This window comes from Camelus bactrianus, chromosome 11 (genome assembly GCF_048773025.1).
Source record: "Camelus bactrianus isolate YW-2024 breed Bactrian camel chromosome 11, ASM4877302v1, whole genome shotgun sequence".
Lineage (NCBI taxonomy): Eukaryota > Metazoa > Chordata > Mammalia > Artiodactyla > Camelidae > Camelus > Camelus bactrianus.
The window spans coordinates 20,212,486-20,225,461 of NC_133549.1; the positions used below are offsets into that span (position 1 = coordinate 20,212,486).

At 53.1% G+C, this 12,976-nt stretch overlaps 1 protein-coding gene across 3 annotated transcripts in view; it reads right to left on the bottom strand.

The window, feature by feature from the left end:
• PTPRE (protein tyrosine phosphatase receptor type E) overlaps positions 1–12,976 on the bottom strand; it is a 146,910-nt gene that overhangs the window by 44,828 nt on the left and 89,106 nt on the right. The window contains exon 1 of one of the 3 annotated variants that reach the window (XM_074373396.1): positions 8,346–8,634. The exons of the other annotated variants lie outside the window; for them this stretch is intronic. The gene's annotated coding sequence lies outside the window, so the exon portion shown is untranslated. Of the gene's footprint in view, positions 1–8,345; positions 8,635–12,976 lie in introns of those variants that run through there. 3 annotated transcript variants of the gene reach the window in all.

Below are 12,976 nucleotides of genomic sequence, written 5' to 3' on the forward strand. Positions count from 1 at the left end.
TTCCTCTTTTTTGTTTCCAAAATATATTTTCGCTCTACAGAGCGAGCCATACACACACACAGAACAGCCCTCGTTCCATGAGCACCTATGACGATGTGCTAGGCCCTTCCTGGGGGTGTGACCCTCACAACAATGCCTCCGGGACTGAGAAACTGGGATACTCAGCGGGGGAAGTGGCCCAAATCCAGTTCAGAGGAAATGCAGGAGCTGCGATTCGAAACCAGGACCGTTGCAGAGAAAGGCCCTCAGCTCCTGACAGGCAGCTTTGCACACACAGCATTAAAAAAAACTCACTGAGCACTGCAACCATGCTTTTAATGCATCTGAGTAAACTGCAGAGTCATTGATTGGGAAATATTAATTGGTTCAGTACGACCCAGAGAGGCAGACTTCTTAGGTGCATTAAACAAATTCATTTCTCTCTCCAATGCATTAATTTAAAAACCCTCCTTTCCAGATGTTCAAGGATCGAAGAGGAGGCCGGACAAGGGCATCCCATCAGGAATCAGACGCCACGAGGCCGGTTACGTGCCTCCTAGAGCAGCAGGTGGTTTGCCCGGTATGACCAGCAGAGGGCACTAAGCTTTGCCGAATTCAAAGCCATCCACCGTCTAGATAGAGTCCCTTCCGTCTGTATCACAGCACTGACGGGGCCAGGCCATTGACAACTCACCAGTCCCTGGCCATTTGCCCCCAAAGGGTCTGCACGAGCCACCTGATAAGCACAGACACGAATCAGTGCAAACATAATGCTTCAGACAGCAACTAAATCCATATTGAATTTGAACGATTTGTATTTAATCAGTACTTGTGTGTTCACCAAGGGTTAAGCACCGTGGGGGCAGAAAGCACACTGATCTCTAGAACTGAGATTATCAAAACAGCTTGTTTCCTACAAAGCAGACTTTATCACATTCATCAATAGTCGGCTGGCTTTACATCTGATTACAATTGACTTTTTTTTTCACTCCATTTGATGCCTTTTTAATGCTGTTCTTTGGGAAATGACTCTGGGGCAGGCAGCCCACTAGGTCCTGGAGATGCAAAGATGAAAGCAGCTCCTTCTCTGCTCTAAAGCAGCTCCACTGAGCTGGAAGGGAGGGTGGGAAACAGCGCCCCCAGACCCCACTCCCATGCTCTGCAGATGTGTGCCCACAGCGCCAAGGAAGGGCAGTGAGGGGGCAGTAACTCACCGGGGAGGTCACCAAGGCTTCCCCAAGTGCTGAGAGGTCCCTCCAGGACATGGGGGGAGGGACAGAGGCTTGAGGGAGGCGAAGGCATGACCCATCGTCCAGATAGTGGACGGTCTGGTCTGCTGGGCCGCTGGATCGTGAAGGAGGCAGAGACAGCGAAGGTCGAGAGACGGGGCTAAGTTGAGAAGGCCCTCTAATGCCAAGTTAAAGAGCCTGATTTGGTGTTAAAGGCGCATTATCCATCAGCAGCCTACATTATTAGAACCACTGGGGGCATTAAACAAAGATGCCAATTCCTGGGCCCAGCTCCAAATGTTTGAATTCTAAATACATGGGGAGTGATGGATTTACGCAGACTGAAGTTAAAAACCTTGGCTGTGAGCAGTGAACCGCCCTTCAAAGGGCAGTTGTGAGGGTGAGTTCTAGAAGCCATCATGAGCCACCTGAAACCGGGCGTAAGCTTCTGAGGCCCCAGGGTGGCCCGGGAGCCTGGGCACCGCCTGGGAGCGTGCTAGGAATGCAGAGTCCCAGGCCCCACCCAGACCCCTCACCTCTTCAGAAGACCCCTAGTGGCTGCCGCGCACATTACAGTTTGAGATGTGCTGGTCTAGGCAACAGGTCGAGAAGGGCTGGACAGGCCAGGACAGCGGGGATGGAAGGGGGGTGGGCTGAGAGGGCTTCGAAGTTGGAATCCATGTGCATCACCGGCTGGACGTGGCGATGAGTGGGTGTCAAAGATACTGGGGTTTCCATCTTGGGAGGTGGAGCGGGAGGGACGTCGTTCATGAGCTGAGTTGGGGAGACTGGGGGCCCTCGTCGGTGGATACAGATGATTTCAGCTTGGATTAGGAAACAAAAATATAAGCTACCAATTATTGAGCTCCTATGAAGTGTGACAGTTTAGCTGAGGTTCTGGATGAAGTACCTCACCAGCCCTGACCGAAATCCCACGAGAAATGTCCTGTTGTCCTTGCAGTGTGATGACAAGTTGGATTCCAGAAGGCTGTGGCCCATTCCCGTGGAGACTGCCAACAGGAGTGGGATCTGGAGCTTGGCTGGAAGGGAGGGGTGGGCTGGAGTTAACTCCAGGGGTATGTGGAAGGGGCAGAGGGGAGGTCGGGGTGCTCAGCTGAAGGAGGCCTTTACACTTAGGGACCGGAAGGGAAGCTGGGCAGGAGACTGGGCAGTGGTGGCCAGGGAACAGGAGGAAGATGGAAGCAGGTGGAGGTGGAGAAGCAGATGCAGGAGAGGGTTCTTTGCCCCCTGTCCACTTCCCCCAGCCCTCACTCACACGCCTCCCCTCACTGGGTGACCCCCTCTCTCCTTTTCATTTATGGGGTCCCCTCAGATGCTGAGGTCCAGCAAGTCTGAGACAGACCCCTCCCTGGGGTCAGACTACCTGATGTGGTTTAAAGTCATTGGGTGCCAAGTGTCCCCACCAGACTGGGAGCCTCCTGAGGGCTGGGGACGCCTCATCTCCACCCCCAGCCACCCAGATGAATAGGGCCTTGGGGACTTTCCCTGGGGTGTGGAGCCTTCCCTGAGCTAGCGTCTTTGAGGGAGGGCTGCCTGGCTGACCCCTTCTGCCAGAGGGACCCAAAACTGCCCTTTCCAGCTGGCTCTGGGTGTCCTGATGGACTGAACCAGACTGCCCCCTGCAGCTCCAAGAGGGTAGTGCCTTCTTTCTGCAGCTCCGGCCTTCACGTGTGGTTAGAATGCCTGGTTCCTTTGTGCTCAATTATGAAGCAGATGAGGCTCCTTCACAAAGGAGCAGGTAAGGATTTGGGAGCAGCCAAGCTCTGGATATAAAGCTACTGCACTTTAAAAAAGCCCTGGGGTGGCCCGTGTAACTTCTCATCCAAATCAGGCCTCTTTCAGGCACAAAGGAAACGTAAAACAACTAACGCTACATGTTTTCTAAAATATTTAATTATTGAGCAGCATTTTGGTCTTAAATAAAGGGACCCTTTTAAGTAGTTTTGTTCAAAAACCTATTTTTAAAAATTAAGAAAAATTCTAGAAAATTTTACATTTTCCAGGTAAAAATTACAAAATTAACAAAATTTTGTGTCTTTACCATTTATAAAATTAACATATGCATGCACATTACAGCAATATTTTTGGAAAAAACCTTTTTATATTGACTGTATAAAAATAAAATTAGAACATGAACAGAACACTTACTCTCTGCACATATTAACCTGCTCCATCAATTTCTTAGCCTTGTCTGTTCTTAACATGTTTCACTTTTAACATCTTTTTCAATATCCTTAATATTTACATTTCTTCATAAAACTAACTGTAATTTTTTTTCAAAGTAGCATCTTGTGGGCTCTCATCACTTAATTTGCTTTATTCCATCGTTGCTTTTGTAGGAATAAATTTCTAATCTCTTTCTGTTCATAACCTATGTTTTCAGTAATTGTAATTCTATAACAGTTTCAAAAGCTGAGAGCTTTCGGTCTTGTTTTATTTTGTGATTTTTTTTTTTTTTGGTGCTCTATTTGTTGACTATGTCTATGAAATATTTCCGACTAATTTAGAACAGAATGAAACCAACACTGAAGTCCTCATTTACAGAAAAGTTCACCATCTTTGGACACTTAGATTGATTTACAAAGTAATTCTTTCGGCGGCTCAAACATTTCTGAAATCTGATGGTGGACAGGGAAGAGAAAACCATGCCACCAAGCCAGAGTATTTAAAAAAGCCCCACATCAGCCTCATGACCGTCCACTTTGAGCTCAAGTAATCCTGTAGTTATTTACCATCATTGATAAAGTCTGACACCTACTGCTTCTGTTTTAACTGACAGAACATCCAGTTGGTTTGGACACAATTATGAATGATCTGTACACCACAAGCATTTCCAAGGGTGACACATTTACCCCAAATGCTAAGCTTCACCAGCATTTGTACGCTTACGTTATCCTACGAAACAAATCATCACATCACAGGTGTTCCTGCATCTGCAGGAACATCAGTGATCCTGCCGGGCGCTCACCATTGACAGAAGGAACTTTCAAGTTGTGGCTGGATTCTATGAAATGGATGAAAAACAACAGAACCAATATTGGAATGAACTGTTTTCTCTTTGAAAAATCACTGTGTGAAATTGACACTGATCTCAAACTGGCTTCTGACGGCTTGTGAAGCTCGTCTGCTACTGGGCCGTCAGCAGCTCTCACTTCGCCTTTGGTAAGTGCACAGTGGAACCTGGGGCTGAACATGAGCAAAACCAGCCCAGAAGGGCCCTTTGATCCAAAAGAAAAGCCACGCTCCACAGAGCAGTGTGTCCTGCATCTTCAGTCATCACCCTCAGGCCCAGAGTTCCTACAAGAGTCACTCAGTACATGCAGATGCAGCGGTCCCCTGGGGCTCAGTGAGAGGCTAGCACAAATGGCCCTCCCACCATCTCTCACTGAGAAGGTGGCACCCGACACTGAGGCCCACCCACCCCCACTGACCCTCCACTCAGGAATGCGGACGACGGAGGAGGAGGGGACCATCTCTAAGGGCCGGGCGGCTCCCTGCCGTGAGCCGGCAGCGGGCCAGGCTGCATCCACACACCTTGGATGAGACGTGGACTGAACTTTAGTGGCTGGGTTCACACACACATTTGATTTCAAAGAAACGAGTTTACTTGCTGACTGAACTCTGTAGACCTGCAACTATCTGTCGGTTTGATCATCTGCTCATTCATTCATCCCTCTTTCGGCAATGTTTACTGAGTTATTGCCAAAGTCTGGAAGGCAACCAGCACTGCCTACCTCCCTCAGAGATTGTGTTTCCATAGGAGAAATAAAATAATTAAATAATCGCAAGGTAACTCAGATGGGCCAGGAGGGGGACGCACATGGTGGGGTGGGAGCACCAGGCGGGGATGCCCACAGCCACCCAGACAGGTCTGAAAGGCTGCCTGGGGAGAGGGCTGTCTTCTCAGTGAGGAGTGGACTGGTCCAAGTGGGGAGTGGGAGGAGGAGGCAGAGAGGCAGCAGAAGCTGGGTGCGGGGTAGGGGGGTGGGTTGTGCAGAGAAGGTGGAGCCCTTAGGGAGCCCCAGGACCTGCCCAGGATAAGGAAGATCAAAGGTCTCTCCTGGCAACGCTGTGGATGGTTTATGTGAAGACCTCCAATGAAAGCTTTCCAGTAGGGCTGCGTAAAAGCTAACTCCCCGGGCGGGATGTCCCCTGCCCCGGGGCTTCCTGAGGGCAGAGCAGCTGTCCTGCACATTTCCATCTGGCACAGGGGAGAGGCTTGGGGAACGTGGTGGGAGGAAGTAAAACCATTAGGCACCATGAGAGCAGATTCCTCCCCATCTTCCTCTGAGAATGAAGACCCAGCTGCGATCAGCGTCTCTCTCATCCTCTTTCTCTCTGCTCTCCCACCCGCCCTCTCCCACCCGGGAGATGAGGGTTCTCCCCAGAACACTTCACCTCTCTGACCTTCCTTCCCAATTAGTAAAACAAGAGGCTCCAAGCAGATAATAAATGTGAGTGAATGTTGTTAACTGTCACTCATCAGACTGGCCTGGACCCCACTGTCAGCTGGGGCACGCCCCGTGCAGCAGGGACACTCGGCAAGTGACCGCTGGTATTTCCCGGGGAGACCAGCTCCCCACGGCTGCCTCTGGAAGCAGCCAGAGCTGTGCACGGCCCGGGCGTGAAGCATCTGCTGTTTCCACGACGGAACGTGTGGTCCCGGGGCCGGGACCCCCACGGCTCTGCAGACGGCGCTGCGCTGGGACCGGCACCCCAGGAGGAGACCTCGGTGACGGGTCTGCAGGGTGGCCCTGCGGTGACTGGCATGTCAGCTCTGGGCTCAGGCAGCAGGAGGAAAGGGTCTTGGCCTGGGTGGCGAAGCAGCCAGGCCCCTGGACAGCCTCCCACAGCTGCCACCCGGCTGTCTAAATGGAGGCGGGCACCTCCGGGGCAGACAAGGCCAGACCTTTGCAGCAGAGGGCAAGGGGAAAGAGAAAGACCAGCCATCACCCCCTTCAGGTGACGCCACACTGCTTTACAGACGCCTCGAGGCCCACCTGTGCACAAGGCACTATCGCAGGTGCGCGGATGGTGAGTTTCACAGGCCCACCGGCCCGCTCTCAGGCCCACACAGTTATGCGCACGCCACCCCCACGTTTCTGGGTTAGCGGGCAAAGTGAAGGCCAGGAGGAGGAGCCAAACTGCCTGCGGACAAACCCACCCTGGGGCAGGCGGGGAGGCAGCTTTGAGGATGGTCGCACACAGGGCCCAAATGCTCCCGGGAAGCCAACCAGCGCTGCTCTTCACCTGTGGTCAGGGGCCCCCTCAGCACCCGCGGGGCAGCGAGGGAGGGACCTGGAGCGCCCGGCACCCTCCATCTGGCAGGCCGCCGGGAATGCACACTGCTCAGAAAACCACCACCACCAGGCGCGCAGACAGACAGCGGACTTCCTCAGCCCGCTCGCCTGGGGAACGGACTGGGAAGGGAGAACCAGTTCCCTGCAATCACCCCAATAAGACAAGTCCAGCTCCGTCTGCCGGGCATGGAGCTGAGCGCCCCCCAGCCTCCGGGACCTCGCCAGGAAGCAGGGACCACTCCGAGCCTTGATTACCTAAGTGACTGCCACCTAATTCCACCCTGTCCATTTTCTATAAAACCAGGAAAATATTACCCATTGGGAAAAATTACTATTTAAAGAAATTTGTAGGGGGTGGTAATTAGATTTATCTATTACTTATTTTTTAAACGGCAGTACTGGGGACCGAGTTCAGGACCTCGTGCTTGCTAAGCACGCATTCTACCACCAAGCTACACCCTCCTTGCCAAATTATTCCTTTTGTACATATAGGGGAAGAAGAAAGATGTGTTTTCAGGGTAAAGGAAAAAACAAATCCAGACCTTCCCCAAGCTTCAGGTCTGAATACACTTAGTGGATGGGAGATTTTAATAATAATCGTACAAACCCCTTACGCAGTAAGATGTGCAGAGTCAGCTCGCCCCACGCGCACCCACAGCAGTCCTGCCTTTTCAGAGAAGGTTCTGCTTGTTAAAGAGAAAAGGATGCAAAGGGGTGCTTTTTATCTGAGTCGGTGAAGGTGGGAACTTAATTGCTTTTGAACAAAGCAATTGCACACGTCTAAACGGAAAACCAGTGAAACATCATTAAGAGGAGACGAGCACAGAGAAGTCCGTGTGTGAGGAGAGAAAGGGGGAGAAACGAGGCGGGAGAAAGGGGTGAGGCGAGGCTGCGCAGTGTCGCCGGGCAGGGCCCCACTGCCCACGGCGTCCTCCAGGGTCTCCCCCTCTGACGCTCCTCTGACAGCCACCCAACGAGGCGGGCACCACCTCGGCCTCGGACAGACGGGGACAGGGAGGTCAGGCGGGGAGGTGCCCCACCCCCGGCGCTGGGGAACGAGCACCCAAGGAGACAGCAGAGCTGTGGGGCCCTCCTCCGTGGGGTCACAGGCTGGGAGCTCCCCGTCACTGCTGGCGCAGGAGAGCAGTTTGCCGACCTTTCCACCCTCTGGAGTTTTTGAGGACTTGCTTTCCCGGACCCCTCAGTCCTCACCCCCTCTGTAAACACTCGCCCACCCACAGACAGCTCACATGCAACTCGGCGTTCACAATGTACCCTCACTTCCGACTTTCTGTCCATCCTTGAAACAGTCTCCCTGAGGTGTCGGGTGGCATTAGGTGTTAGGACGGCTCCTCACTTTACGAATGAGGAGGAGCTCAGAGACTCAAGGGCACATGGCGAGTGGGGGCCCCCCACCCCGACCCAGGCCCGCACGCTCCACGCTCCGCTCCTTTCTCCGTCAGGCCTGAGGCCCGCCCCCGTGCCAGGTCTTCCAGGGCACAGCGTGGGGTGACCAACTTGCCCCAGGGAGCCCAGGACTGTCCGGCTTTCAGTTTGAAAGCAGGGAGCAGTACGGCCACGCCAGGCAGCTTCCAGGGTTAACAGCCTCGGACAAGGGACAGGATGGAGTTCCGATGTCTGGGGGGCTCTGGGATCCAGAGGACGTCGGCATCCAGGCAAGAAACAGGAAGGACTGGGGACGCATCGCAGTGAGACTGGAGAGGTACTTGGGAAGCAGGGTTGCCAGACAGAACACAGAACACCCAGATGTCAGTGCACCCCAAGTGTTAATGGGTACACTTACACTACGGCTTACCTGCTGTTAACTGGGAGCTTAAATTTCACTGGGCTTCCTCGGCCCAGTTTCAATTTGCCGTATCTGGTTCCCCTGTCAGAATGTGTCAGAGTCGTAGAGAACAGAGGGGAGCTTTACGGAGGAAGTGCCATGGGGCAGGAGCTGGTTTGAGGGAGGGGCGGGACAGTGGCTTCAGGGTCAAGTCTGCAGCCCTGCGGACCACCCAGCAGGTGATGTCCATCAGGCAGGTGTGGTGCTCAGAAGGAGTGATGGCTCGAGGTGGAGCTTTGGAGCTGCCAGTAGGCAGGTGGCCTTGGCATTGGATGAAGGACCTGAGAAAAGCGAAAGAGAGAGAAGGGGGCATCGAGTGAACGCTGGGACCACTGATGCCTAGAGGCTCCCAGAGAGAAGGCCAAGAGGACTTCCCAGAAGAGTCAGACAGGTGGGGGAACTGGGGAGCCGGGGGAGGGGAGGGGAGGGGTGGCCAATTGCTATGAGGCCACGGGAACCAGCAGGGCTGGCTCCAGGGTCCCCAGGTCCCCAGGGGGCGCAAGTCCTCCCTCCGTGGAAGCTGTGACCATGCACAATTGCTGATGTCCCTTCTCCTCCAGTGGCCCCGGCGGCAGTGATTTCCATGTGTCCAGCTTGGGAGTTAGTTTGTTGTTGCGCTGACTTTCATGCTCCTTTAGAAAGCCCCAGCAGAAGCTCAGCTCATTCACCTGATGGGTCAGATTTTCAAGAATCAGGGTCTCAACGGAGTCCTGACAACTTGGACCCTTCCAGACTTGAGGCCCCATCTGCACAGTGCGGGCAGGAAACTCCACTGCGCAAACGCTCATTATTACCATGGCCACTAGTAAGGGGACCCCTGGCCAGTCCACGGTCCTGAGAGCTGCCCTGTCCTGGCCCCGGCAGACACAGGGTCAGCTGTCAGACGCAGGCGCAGGCGGCCCCAGACCCTCAGCTGAGACTCTCGGGGAATCTAAGAGTTTCCCAGGAGAACTGGGAGTTTGGTCCCAAACATCACAGGCCCGGTTTGAGGACTGTCTGAAGTGAAACTAAGGTCTCAATGAGGAACCTTTCTGTTTAATAAAGTCCATAGAATTTGTCATTGTGATCGGACATAGATCTTTATCAACTTTTTCCTAAAAAGTGGGTAATTTGTCCTCTGTGATGGGGCAGTGGGTACATGACATTTAATTTCTCTCTTGTCCTTGGGTCACGCTGGTCTTCTCTGTGTTCATGAGGTTAGCGGCTCAAATGAGACAAGCCGTGTGGAAGTCGCCTGTAACCGGGCACGGATTCAGACAGGGCGAGGCAGGGCGAGGCTGGGCGAGGGGCTAGGGGCCCGCAGGGAACGTGCAGGGACGTGGGGCGGGGGACCTGGCTTCCACCCACAAGTCTGCTGCTGACTCGTCAGTTTACTCCTGTAAACTGAGCTTTACACGGTTCAAGAACAAGAATGGCTTGATTTGTTGAATGAACGGGTACATTCTGGAAGGAAGAGGGTATACACGGGGGAGACACAAAGCCTGCAAGTTCTGCCTCTACCCAAATTTGACTGGTTTCTTGGAAATTTAAGTTATTAGATTGAGGTGGGGGAAGCAGGCGGCTTGGATGTGATGTCTCAGTTTACTCACCCATGAAGTAGGGCAATAAACCTATCTTTCCATCCTCAGCTGGCCGTGTGCTGAGCTTACCCACTTAGTGAAAGGCTTAGAATCTGGAGAAGGCATTTCCCTGAGCAAAGGAGGGGCACCATCAAAGGAAAAGGCAGAGAATCCCAAGCAAAGTGTCCTCGCTGGGAGTTCCACCGACCCTCCTGCCTCTGATGCTGACACGGCAACAGAGCGGCAACTGCTCTTCAGAGAATCCAGGAAACCCACTGTGTCTGAGAACGAAAGGTGCTTTGTACTTCATCTCTGGGCTTTGTTACACACACACTGCTGAGGGCCTCTGTGCACACTGGTGAGTTACATGCTGGAATTGACTGCATCAAAGACTCTTTTTAAATCACCCAAAAAAGGTAAAGCCCCAACCTCTGATGCACTGGTCCTCCCCGGGCTCCCTGCCTGCCCGACTGAGCGGGGCCAGGCGCTCGGGCAGGTCAGCACAGGGGAGGGGCACTCTGTCAGGCCACGAGGAAGGACTGGGAAGAACACTGGCGCGTCAGTGACTCTGTTAAGGGGTAACTGCAATTTCCTATGGGCCATGCACCCATTTGCTTATTTCCAATTATATACCTTGCCCTCTTAAAGATGAAGAAGAGGTGAAGTGTTTACTCTGTAAGAAGAATGTTTTTCTCCTTTGCACTAAAGACGACAGAACCACAGAGAGCTCAAGACCTAAGAAAGCTTCTCAAAATCTCATTCAAACCAACCCCAAAGCCAGACTTGAATTTGTTTGAACACCAACAAGCCCTTGATCAATCACCTATTAGAGAACATAAAACTTACCACGTTTCTACAACTGAGGCCCAATAAGGTAGGAACAAACTACAGCTGGAATTTCATTGAGAAGGAAACCAGCCTTCTTATAATAGCAGGACGGATGAAGGTTTGGCTGCCTAATCTCAAACGCTGCATGCGAATGATGTCTCACTATCAGTTGTTCGTGAGCTTCAGAAACTACCAATAATTAATTTTTCCTACACTTGCAGTGGCTGGTCGTCATTGCACAGAAGATACACCACCACCGAATCCTTCATTCATTACAAATGACCCCCTCAGCCGTAAGGCAGCTCTGGTGGGACAGTCTTTGGATCTTACCAAAACCAAACTATTATTACAGAGTAACTATTTATGATCCAGAAAAAAATGCCCTGAAAACAGCATATTAATGTCTACAGCTATAAGGAAACAACAGTGAATAGGCACCAAGGATCCGGCCCCAGTACCTTCTCAGTTCCTGTTAGCTTTTCAAGCAGAAGTCGCATGGCCCGGGGTCGGGGGGCACCGTTGATTTACACACAGCAGATCTGAATGGTGGTCTTTCTCCCTGGGAAAGGCACTCGGATTACTTTTCACTCTCACCACTTTGGACGTGAATATTCACGGAGGGGTCCAGGTGCTACCGCCCAAAGTGCCACCGTCTCCCTGAAGGGTGACCCCGGAGGGGGGGTGGTTTCTGTCCATCTCAGCCGTCGTCTCTGGGCCCTGTCCACACGGCTCTCTGGGCGGATGCCACTCGCATCCTCGGCCACTTTGGCGTCTCACCCACCTCCAGGGCCCCGCCCCTGCCACCGCCCTAGGCAGCCTGCTCTCTCCACCCCGGACCCAGGCCTTGGAGGTCTCCGCGGGCACGTGCAACTAGTGGTCTTTGATCCATTTGCCTTCTTGTCTGCTCAACTTTCTGACCTTGAATGACAGCTCCTGGGAGTCAGGCCATCTCAGGCCGGGCACCACCTGGAGGGGCGGGGCGCGCAGGGGGAGGGCAGAGTCCGCACCACCCAGGAAAGTTGTCAGGATGCTTCTGGGAGAAGATCTGGTGGGAACCTGGGCCTTTGACCAGGGAGACAGCCCAGGGTAGGGGAGGACAGGCCCCGTCCCTTCTGAACCTGCTTGGCCGCCTTTTCTGGACCCGAATTTCACTAGAACCCTGAAGAACGCTAGGCAGGGCCTCCGGGTCCCACCTGCCAGTGCAGGAAGGCTGTTAGAGGCACAGGGGGCAGCCTCACCTGCCCTGTTTCCTCACTTGGGTCTCATCTAGGTCCTGTCTGAGAAGCGCAGCTGCAGGGGGCAGGTGCCCTGGGTGCCCCAGGGGACGGAGGAGGGGATGGAGGTGCGCCAGGTGTGTGAAGAACTCTCCAGGGCTTCAGAATACGGTCAGAATACCTTCAAGGGGCTGCTCAGGTAAAGGCCACTTCTTCTACCTTGTGACTTTCATTTGCCTTTCATCTGGGCTGTAGCAGTAAATCAATTTGTGACGTCCTTCCAACAGGGTCCATAAATAAACCAGCACTTCCACTCCTGCCTCCAGGGACCAGAAACCAACATCCTCCATCTAACTGCTTAGATACCCTTGCTGCAGCCGTGGGTTAATTTATCTCAGCAAATACGCCAGTCGCCTGGGCACACGGCTCTGCCAGTGATCAATGACTGAATGCAGATTCTAGGATTGTTCCTGAAAATTGAGGCTGATTACACAGGAAATCAAAGCCCGTGGGAAAAAACGTAGAATTGACAAAAAAGTCAAATAAAGAACGGTGACCCTTCACCTAAAAGCAATCTCAGGAGAATCAAAAGGGAAAAGATCCAGTAAGACACTTGAAACGCCAACATCATGTTTTTCCTTTCTTTGTTTCTCCCCAAGAGTAATTTCCAGGGTGTCTTTGGACCTTTACCCACCCTGCTGTAGCAGGCAATCTGGGTCCTGTGATGGGCGGCAAGATTCTCGAGCACAGTGAAACCAGAAGTGACCTGTGTGCAACCTAGGGCCCCGACGGGAGCAGGCGTTGGAGCGCTGAATGACACTTGGCTTTGGAGGGGCCGTACGCTTGAGGAGGCTGGTAGCGGTAGTCTTAACTTCTTGCGAATGCTCTGCTCGGGCTAATTCTGGAAACAGCGTGTGTTCCCGAGCACCCACTCCCCGGGGGAAGGAGGAGGTGGCCCTGGGAGAGCGGGCACAGAAGCCGCCCTGAGGCGGCACGCTGA